An 11,383-nucleotide genomic window follows, 5' to 3' on the forward strand; every position below is an offset into this window, starting at 1 on the left:
GCTCTGGAATACATGTGATGAGAACCATGGCCCCAGAAATGTACCCAGTATAGCCCACTACTCTCAGAAAAGAGATTCTGAATGGTCCTGTTTAATTAGAGATCTACCCTGAGACCAAAAAATGAGGCCAGAGGAGTGGGACTTACTCTATAAGAAGACTCTGAAGAACTATTAAAGGGAATGCTGTGGAAAAATTCATTAAGTTCTGCACAGAATAAATGGTTGCATATTATTGCTTCTTTCTATTATACACTTGGAGTTTAAAATCTATCTAACAATTCAGTTTGTTTATGAGACATGAAGTTTAAATTTTACCATGCTGTTAGATCTTTCACACCTAGGTTCACAACCCAGAAAATTGATCACAGTTTTATTTCTGTACTAAAATTGCAACACTTGAAAAAATCAGAATTTTAGGATTTTAAGCAAATTGGCTCAGGAAGTACAGAGAAATTTAGTGACCTGATTAAACTTGAATACCCAAGAGGAGTGAAAGACTAATTGACAATTATCATAAACCAGGGTTTTTAAGTCCTTTTTCTTTATATACACTGAGTAGCCAGATTATTATGATTTCTGAACGCATAATAATTAGGCCACTCAGTGTATATCCTATATAATAAAAGGCTAATATGCAAATTGTCCCCTTGACCAGGAGTTCAACCAGCAGGCAGGCCAGCCAACTACACATGTCTCCTCTCCCTGGCCAGGCTGGCCAGACTGGGCCTCTAACACACACACACACACACACACACACACACACACACTTAGTGGCCAGATTATTATGCATTCAGAAATTATAATAATCTTCCCACTCAGTGTATATGTGTATTTATATAGTATATATATGTGTGTGTGAGAATATATATATATATATATATATATATATATATGTGTGTGTGTGTGTGTGTGTGTGTGTGTGTGTGTGTGTGTGTTTATTGACTTTAAAGAGAGAGGGAGGGAATGGGTTAGAGATATGGAAATATCAATGAGAGAGAAATATAAATAGGCACCCTGCACTCCCCTCACTGGGGATTGAGCCCACAACTCAAGTAGGTACCCTGACCTGGAATTGGACTGATATTCAACCACTGAGCCATGTCAGCTGGGCTAAGTCCTTTTTTAAGACTGTGTGACCTAAAGTAAGTCATTTAACTTTTCTGGTTCTTCATTTCTTTATTTATGAAGTAGAAAAGTAATATCTACCTAGTTTGTCTCCTAGTATTTTCATAAACATCAAATGAGTTACTTCATGTGAAAAATGCTTTATAAACCATAGAGCACTATAGAAATATACTGTAAAACTAGAGGCCCAGGGCCTACTCAAGAAGGTAAATAATCCTTTCCACTAATATACACAGGGTAAAATTAGATTGTTGGTAGAGTGATGAGTTTGACAGTAGAATAATAGTCAAGTTTTCAGAGTATTTTAAATTGGCTAATTGAAATAAGCGAATATCCTAGAAAAAATTTGATTGTAATGTACAAAAAGATATTCCTAAAGTATTAACAAAAATATTTATTGGTAGTTGATCTCATGGTAAAATTGTGTAACTTGTAATGAACCTAAAGCAGTCATATTTTAGTGCAAAAAAATTAAAATGTAAAAGCTATCAAGACTACATTATAAAATTTCCAAAAGCCTCCTAATATTTAAATTGAAAAAAATGGCAGGGGTGATAGTAGAAGGATATCATGTAAGGAAAAAGATCTTGTAAGTAAATTACATCTAGAAAATGTACTTTAGAAAATTAACTTTCAGTTGTAAAGCTAACAGCAAGACACCCATGAAAAACACACATGGTGTCAAAACAAGCCAGAGGAAAATTATTTGGGCAAAAAATAGAAAAGCATCCCTAGTCAAATGTATAGAAAAGATTCCTTTATTAACTTTTGGTGGAGAATATGTTTGTATATTTTCAGAAAACAACTCCAGAACCATGTGGATTCCTGCAACAGGGAGGAATTGATAGGAGTGCTCCAGTCCTGAAGACAGGAGGGGAAAAAAAAACAGTCCAGAGAGGGAAATACTGACAACGCCTTGCCATACGAGCAGACACTGAAGGATGTCACTGAAGGATGCCCAGACCAAACCAGAGACAGTAGGACCTGCATCATCACCATTTGTCCACCATCTAGAACTGAAATATAATTGCTGACATCTCACATAAGGAACTGTTAGACATTAAAATTGGGACTCAAAAGAACTGTTGGTCCAGAAAGAAACTCACTACAGACTGGTTCATTTGCCTCTCAGCATAACCATTATGGCTGATCTCATTCTTGGTCCTTACAAGTGTGTTTCTTGTAGCACATGACTTCACACATCTAGGGGAAATAATGAGCAACATAAACTGATGAACAAAAACAGACCCGGAGACAGGGAAGCATCGATCAGACTCTCAAACCTCAGAGGGAAAGTAGGGGAAGGTGGGGGAAAGGGGGAGAGATCAACCAAAGGACTTGTATGCATGCATATAAGCCAAACCAGTGGTCATGGACAACAGGGAGGTGGGGGCATACGTGGGGAAGGGTTTGGAGTGGGAATGGGGGGGATGAGGACAATTATGTGATACCTTAATCAATAAAAGGTAAATAAAAATTAGAAATAAAAAAATAATAATTAATTAATTAATAAAACCTCGGCAAAGGGGAAAAAAAACAAAACCTAGAGACCTAGGGCACAAAATTCATGCGGGGGGGTGGGGGGGTAGGGGTGTATCCCTCAGCCCAGCCTGCACCCTCTCCAATTTGGGATCTCTTTCACAATCCAGGACTGCTGGCTGCTAACTGCTCGCCTGCCTGCCTGCCTGCCTGATTGCTCCTAATTGTGTCTGCCTGCCAGCCTAATCACCCCCTAACCACTCCCCTACCATCCTGATCGACACCTAACTGCTCCCCTGCCTGCCCAATTGCTCCTAACTGCCCTCCCCTGCCAACCTGATTGCTCCTAACTGTCCTCCCCTGCAGGTCTGGTTGTCGCCAACTGCCCTCCCCTGCTAGCCCAGCCACTCCTCACTGCCCTCCCTTGCCAGCCTGGTGGCTTCTCACTGCCATCCCCTGCAGGCCTGGTTCCCCCCAACTGCCCTACCTTACAGGCCTGGTCCTCCCAACTTCCCTCCCCTGCTGGCCATCTTGTGGCAGCCATCTTGTGTCCACATGGGGTGGCCATTTTGTGTGTTGGAGTTATGGTCAATTTGCATATTACCTCTATTATATAGGATACTACAATTATTCTTGTCTTGGGACTAATGTTACTGAATATAAAAATAATAACCCTACAAAGTATCTTGTGTTTATTTTAATACAAGGAGAAAAATATTTTATATAAATGTCCATATTTATTTTTATAAGACCCTTTGCAGGTTATTTGTCATCACTTTATTGGAGGCAAAAAGAGGACTGAATAAAATTACTTGCCAAATTATACATAAATAGTAATGGAACAAGACCTACTGCTAGGATCTGATATCATAGAAACTAGTCTCAAAACCCTAGCCCAGGTTGTAATCCGATTTATATTACAGAAGAAAGGAGTTTTGAGTTTTAAAAATTCTCAGGAAATGACCCATGAGCCAATGCTTCTGAAAGATAGAAACAGGGAGTTGAGGAATAGCTCACTGAATTTCATTGTTCACCTTGTCTTGTTTTCTCCTAACAAATGGAAAACGCCACTAAACTTAGTTTGTGGCCTCCCTGTACTGATCCTATTATCACTACAGCTCTTTATGCTTAAAGGAACTATGCAAAAGATTGCAGCTCCTAGGATGTAACTGCAAGCTCCAAAGTTGAAATGTTCTCTGGTGCATTCATGTCTCTCCCAATTGGTGCAAATATTCCTGAGTGGCATGAAACAACAATGTACTTAACTAATATCTAAACCTTCTGGAGTGAAGAATTTGATTTATGAATATGATAATGACTTTGCTTGTTCTCTTTTAACAGACAGCCAGAATCATACAACAGTTTGACAAATACACCCCACACCCTGAAATCTGCTATTCTCACACAACTAAAATGTGAAACTGGCTTCAGCTCCCTGCCAGGGATAGTATGACTGAAAATCAAAAAGGATTTTCCTGTGGACTGGCTCCATCATGCTTCTCCTCAATCATGGTGAGCAGCCCTTGTTTATTTTTTTTCTGTTAATAACTTGAATAGCTCTGAGAAGGTATGAAACTGGAAAACCAAAAGCCATTTCATGGCAATGGTGTCATTAAATGCATTTGTTATTTTTTTATTAAGGTGCATCCTACAATGAAAATGCCCCAAGAATCTGTCTGTGTTCATTTATTATCAACATAGGTATTCCAAATGTATTCTACTATGTTAGTTTAATTTGAACTTTATTGAGAAATGCAGGTGTCCAGTGACTCAGGATTGAAAATCTAGTTAAATCACCCAAATAACATATGGATTTTTTTTTCTATGAAGATCATAAGTAATTTTTATGCCATTTGTTTTCCAAGGGTAGGGTATTAGGTATTAAACTGAAATCTAAAGTAAGGTACATTGATTTACAGGAAATTGTTCCTTTACACACAAATTCATCATTTACAAATACTATTTCATGGGGCCAGATTGAAGGAAGGCTTATGTTTTTCAGACAACAATGTCATCAACCATGTTAGTTTCTGTTTATAAACATTTCTTTCCAATTTGAGGATCCAAAGTTCACAAAAATATTTGCCTTAAATTATTTCAAATAAGCAGCATAAAAATCCAGCCTTGGGGCTCACTTCCAGAGAAAGTTGTATTCATTTATATTTCATAGAAAAACAAAAGGGCAGGGCGGGGGTAGTTAGGGAATAAAGGGAGTACCAATTATGAGTTTAACATCATTTTCCTAGAAAATGATATTGGTTCTTTTCCTTTCTCAAACTAATAAAATACATTGTTTTCCATCACCTTTAATGTGAGAACTTGGGAAAATCCCCCAGAATTTTCCATTTGCTTCTCTGAGCTTATAGACAGCTCTTTTATTGAATAGTATATTAATTTGTAGACCTCAATATGGTCATATGTCATAGAAGATATTAGCCTTTGGTGAAAGGTACTAAGATATGTCCAGGGCCCACTGCCTAAGGTCTTGATTTAAGAGAGATTCATCCCTTGCCAAAACCAGTTTGGCTTAGTGGATAGAGCGTTGGCCTATGGACCGAAAGGTCCCAGGTTCGATTCCGGTCAAGGGCATGTACCTTGGTTGAGGGCACAGGAAGCAGCTGAACAATGTTTCTCTCTCATCGATGTTTCTAACTCTCTATCCCTCTCCCTTCCTCTCTGTAAAAAAATATATATATATATATATATATATATATATATATATATATATATAGAGAGAGAGAGAGAGAGAGAGAGAGAGAGAGAGAGAGAGAGAGAGAGAGAGATTCATCCCTGAGGAGAATTAAACCATGAGTGCTGCCAGTTGTTTAGGCAGGGCTCCCTCCATTTACTTCACTTCCCGCCTCTCTTTTTCAGTTTCATCTGAAATGAGACTGAATTAAGCCAGGGCATTTTCTATTCCTAATTAATCTCTCCCAAAGCCTTATTGCTAGGGGGAAAAAAAATTTTGGCAAAGGGTTCAAAGAAAATGTGTTGAGTGCACAGAGATGTGGGAGAATTTGCCCATCTTCACGGGACCTGTCTACCTGCTGTGCCTCCTTAGGAATGTGATATTATCGGGGTAGAAAAGGCAGAGGGGCAGGAAGTGTGTGGGACTGTTACTTTCTGCTGAACCTTTCCTCTTGAGTTTCAAAGAAAAACATTCAGAATCCAGTACATGCGTAGTTCAAACAAGCCTTATGCCTTCCTGGAAGCCACAAATTATTCAAGTGCGCCTGAGAAACACCCCAGTTTTGAAATTCGTGGAACATGATCATGCTAGGAAAGGCATTTCCTGATATCTAACCAGGATGCTGGTGGCTTCGATTTCATGTACCTTTGCCTTGGCTATCTAATCATATGCTGAAATGGAAAGAATGGGTGTGTCAGTTGTCAGCCTTGATCCTAAAAGCTTATTTTTCATTCATATTGCCTGAAAAATAAGGTTTGATCTGAGTTGGTTTCCAAATCAGTATTTTATTATGCTTTGCTCCCCTGTGCCTATCTCAGCATTGGGGGTTTGGGTGCTGTCACTGGCAGAGGAAGGCAGCATTGGTCCCTTTGCTCTGTTTGGCACAGTCTACTTTTGCACAGTCTACTGCCAACTCTACCAGAGAGCCGAAAGAATGGGGAGCCATCCGCCCCTCACCCATGCTGCTTAATTCCCCGCCCCCCACCCCAATGCAATCATTTTGCCTCCATGTCTATGGCTTCAGTCAGAGGAAATAAACATCTGCTTTGTTCTTCTTTTCTTGCAGACAAATTAGATGGTTCTGATCCATGACTCACTTTGTTTTACTCCGAATCTCCAAAACCAAAAGCAACCAGATAACCAATCTGTCTGTTTAACTCAATCTATAATATTTTGTTGGGGAGGGGATACTGAAGGCTTTTTTGTTTGTTTGTTTTAGTTTAGTTTTTGTTTGTTTTTAACTCTAAACAAACTAAGTTTGTGTGTATGTGCACACACACACACACGCACACACACACACACACACACACACACACGATTTTATGCTGAGTTGGCATATATCTTATATATTCCATTTCCTTTATCTTTTTTGCTTCTTTTCCTCTTATCTGATTATGTTGCCTTCTGTTTACAGACTGACATAAATTTTTCTTTTGTTTCTCTCAATTACCATTGCCACCTCTAATCATAACTGTTTCCAAATTTTGTAAATTTTATAATTTATAAACCTACTCCTACCCCTCGAGGTTCTCAATGCATGCCTGGCATCGAACTAAGACACCATCTGACAATATCTCACCCCTGAAGCGTATCATGGCCCTGGGGCTCTACTTTCAGTTTCTCTTTTCTTTCCTTTTTATATTTTCTTTGTTTCTTTAGGGGCAGGACACTATAGGTCTGGAGTTTTCAATTCTTTCATTTCAAGCATCATGGACTTTAATTCTCCACCTAACTGATCTTAATTTTGGGCTCAGATTACTCAATTTATTCCTTCCAAGCCTGTTTTAGACATTACGCTATATAAACACCCTTGGAGGTAAATTAGTATCTGTTTCTTTTATTTTACAGATGGGGAGTCAGAAAGTGGAGAGAGATTGGGTATAGAGCACCAAACTAGAGGTAAGTAGTTATTCAAACTCCTAGTCCTTGTTTAGTTGCTTTCAGGCAGTCAGCTCCCTTCCTTCAATGTTTCAAGTTTTCCATGGAGCCCCAGTGACTAACGATACAGTGAGTGGCTCACAATGTCTAGTTGTATTCTTGATGGGAACCTTCCCTTTGTAGACCAGGTTCTTCCACCTTTCTCCCAGAAACTTCTGCATTCCAAAGCCCTGGGCAGCCTCTCCTTCAATGCACACTATTGTGCTTAAACCACATTTGGGTTCAGATAAAATTTTAACTGGTCTGAGGTGGTTACTATTTCATGATCCCTGACCTCCTTCCTTTTATCCCAGATCCCCAAGATCCAAGAAAGGATACGGTCACTTATGAATGCTATTTCTTTAACCTTCCTGCCAATTAAACACATAAAGTTCATTTCAGGTCATGACAGAAAATTTTAATTGCAGCGAAGAGCCACAGCTCATGAACAGTTATAAGAACCTGCTAGAATTTTCCTCAGAAATTAATGCACTTAGCTGTGGCATGTTGATTAAGATAATGAGCTGTGTAGAACCTAAGAAATGAAATACCTACTAAGAAGAGCTCCTGGTGGCTAACTGGGATCAATTAAAAAGGAAAATAGAGCATAGTCATTTCTACACAGGGGCCTTTCACGTAAACTGCATTTCAGGGAGAAGTCTTCACTGAACTACCTGCCTTCTGCTCTGAACTGCCCTACTGTGTGCCTGCCCTCTGAGCCAGCCCATATAAAGGGGTTCCTAAAATCCTATTTCAACCAATGGGACTGAGACTTTCCCTTTCCAATTAGAGCTGTGCTGCTATATTTCTATCAGTTTCATTACTAATCAATCAAAGCAGTTATACTGAGGCCGGCCAATCAAGATAGTGCTTTTTGGACCAATCAAACTGTGAGGATTTGGATACTTCATTTGTATGAAGATGGGCTAGTCAGACACCAGGAGCAGGGACTTCTGTCTGTCTCTGCCTAACATGGCTTTCCTCTGGCTGGAACATTGCACTTTCTCGTCCACCAAAGACTGAGGACTGTGTTTCTCACTGCAACTAAACCCCCAAAGACATTTCTCTGGAGCCAACTGGCACAGGGCAGGAAGACCGGGAGCAGGTGGGGTAGAGCAGAGCCCAGCTGTCTGGCCTGAGAGGCACACCCCTCCCCCCCTACAGGGCCTCCTCACAGCATGCAGCATCACAACTGAGCTGTTTGCACTGAATAAAATGTCCCCTTCTTTACTGCACCCCAAATTGGGGCTTCTTGTTGGCATAACATTGGTGCTAATGACAACCAGGTGACAGCTACAAGATGAAAATTAAGGTATAAAATAATGGATGCCTTTTCTTCCCCTCCAAATATGAGGCAAAAGAGAAGCAAAGTGAAATAGAAAAGGGGGAGTTTGGCCACATCTCCCGCTCTCGCCATCTTTCCCGCTTCTTCCCAGAAAGGAATGAACATCTTCCTGCTGACCCGGACCTGTCCCACCAGCCGTCCTCATCCTGCCGCTGAAGAGCTGGAGGACACGCTCCTGCCACGGTATTTCCGGGAAAAGCCACGTTCTCTTTGCACTGGCTTTCACAACTCCATCCTGGATTTTTTCCTTCATTCATTCCATTATATAAGACATCTGGGAAGCGTATCTACATTGCCTGCCCCTGCGCTGCAGTGTACTTGATCTACATTAAGTTTAAGGCAACTTATGATGGGAACCATGACACCTTCTGAGTGGAGTTTCTGGTGGTCCCTGTGGGGGGATGCTCGCTTCTAGTCAATCATGATTTCTCTCCTCTTGAGATTCTGCGGACCTTCTCCATCCACCTGGAATCGCTGGCTCTCCTTCTGCAGCTCTTCATGGTCAGCAAGACCGGGGAGGTGAAGACCGTCACCACCCACTACCTGTTCTTCCTGAATCTCTACCGGGGGCTCTACCTCGTCAACTGTGTCTGGCACTTCTACTTTGAGAGCTTCTTTGACCTCATCACTGTGGTGGTAGCGTTGTCCACCCATGGTCGGCAAACTGGCTCGGGAGCCACATGCGGCTCTTTGGCCCCTTGAATGTGGCTCTTCCGCAAAATACCACAGCCTGGGCAAATCTATTTTGAAGAAGTGGCATTAGAAGAAGTTTAAGAAATTTGTCTCTCAAAAGAAATTTCAATTGTGGTACTGTTGATATTTGGCTCTGTTGACTAATGAGTTTGCCGACCACTGGCCTCGAACATCCTCTACTGTGACTTCTACGTGTACATCACACAAGTACTCAAGGAAAAGAAGTTCAGTCTGCCAGCATAAGTGCCAAAGACCATTACCAGCATCTGTCCTTCAGGGTGCTCAGACAGAATTTTACGACAGCAAAGGCACAAGATGCTCCATGTGGAAAGTCAGAAATTTCACTCTTATTTCAGACAGTCACAGTGGCTCTGTGAGAACTAGAGGAAAAGAACCAGGAGGTTCTGTTTAATGCATCTTGCCATATCTTTTTTTATTTTTATGTACAAATATTTATTACACAAAGAAACTTAATGTTGTATTAATAAATTATGTGTGTAGCTTCTATTGGGGAAGTTTCAAAAGTGAAGATTTTGTGAGAAATAGTGCAAACTTCTTTTTTTTAGAAAATTCTTTGAAACTTTTGGTACTTTGTGTCTGCAATGAAATTACATTCCTTCCATCTATCAAACTTCATTACACTATATTTATTTTTTTCCAAAAGAAGAGTTATATTTGTTTGAAATCTGAGATACTACGTTCAATTTGCTGTGCAAATTTATTCCACCTGATATGAAAAGCCTTCCTTGGACATCACAACACTACATTTAAGGCTGGTAAGGATCACATGGAAGTCTTATGGTTTTCATTACCAAAAATGTTAAGATTCTGAATGTGGATGGGATCTCATTTGAGAGTCACCAAAGCTGCCTGCTCCCCTCCCCTGCTAAGAAGTGTCAGTTTGAGACTGTCCCAAGGGTGTCAAAGGACTCGGTGGCAGATGTTCTGGGCTGCCTTCTGAGGGCAAATGTGAGGGACATTGCTGATTATTTTGGATCTATGACTTGACTCCTCAGAGGACTAGAACACAAGAAGTCAGATATCACTTCAGTTTACAGTTCTGCAAGATTGCTATAATCATGTCCATGCTTAGACTCCAACACTTTTTCAAATCACTTTGGGTAGTAAAATTATTGACATATTTTTTTTTAATTGGCAGCACCAATTACCATTTCTTATATTCTTACTTTTTTGTTTTTACTGAATTCTTGCATGATTTATCTTGTGTTACTATCTTAATAAACATTTTATTAAACATAAAAAGAGAAAGAAAATAGGGAAAAAGCTATAAACCAAAATTTATTTTCTAACATATTCTTTGTTTAATTTTTCCTGCCTTAATCTAATTAAGTCCACCGCTGTCCAAGGCATTTTCATATTTCTACCAATTGTGGCTTTCAGCTTGGAGAAGAATGTCTTTGGAAGATTGTAACTTGAATTTGTCTTTGGCTTTGAGACTCTTAAAGCCATAATGCCAACAGCTTTCCTCCAAATCCATTTCCTTTTACCTCTTCTCTTCCAAAGAGTTGACTTTAATATTAGCTTTTTAGCACTACTAGCTTATATAGGATATCTGAGCTGTAGTTGTTGGCCTGCAGATACAGCCTAATGTGCCCTTTTGCCTTCATATCCCTGGAATTCTAGAGGCTTCTGAACCACCTGGTCAAGCTGTCCTCCTCAAAGGCAGCTTCTTCACCCAGGGAACCCAGTGTATGAAAACAAATTCCCGTGGCTCCACACTTCAGAGCAGTGCTGACCCTCCTTCTCCCAGAGCAGGATGGAGTTGTGATGAGAGACAAAGACCATCTTAGAGATTTTGTCCTCTGAAGTAACAGCCATCTCTTAGGGAGAACAACATAAATGGAAATCTTAATATATTTTGTCTTTTAAGTCACATAATCAACTTTATGAAGTTATAAAATTGAAATAAAGGCTTAAGAAGATGGTATGTAGGCAAAAGATGATGTGTGAGTGTGTATTGGAGTCTCTTTCATGATTTGGTTTCCAGCAAGTGTGTGTAAATGTGTGTTGGTAGGGTGTATGCTAATGAGGAAGAAATTATTTCTGATAAATATCTCTGTTGGAGGAAAGTCCCAAAAGTCTAAATTCAGGATCAATTCCGAAGAACTGACATG

General features: G+C 40.0%; 1 pseudogene across 1 annotated transcript; it reads left to right on the forward strand.

Annotated features, from left to right (window-relative positions):
- The first annotated feature begins 5,779 nt into the window (after positions 1-5,779).
- Positions 5,780-9,491, forward strand: LOC311618593 (ER lumen protein-retaining receptor 2-like; annotated as a pseudogene). The gene is made up of 4 exons: positions 5,780-5,831; positions 7,142-7,192; positions 8,691-9,191; positions 9,402-9,491. The product of its transcript is annotated as an ER lumen protein-retaining receptor 2-like (transcript).
- Positions 9,492-11,383: the final 1,892 nt, after the last annotated feature.

The sequence above is a fragment of the Pipistrellus hanaki genome, assembly GCF_964339955.1.
Source record: "Pipistrellus hanaki genome assembly, chromosome: 3".
In the NCBI taxonomy this organism is placed as follows: domain Eukaryota; kingdom Metazoa; phylum Chordata; class Mammalia; order Chiroptera; family Vespertilionidae; genus Pipistrellus; species Pipistrellus hanaki.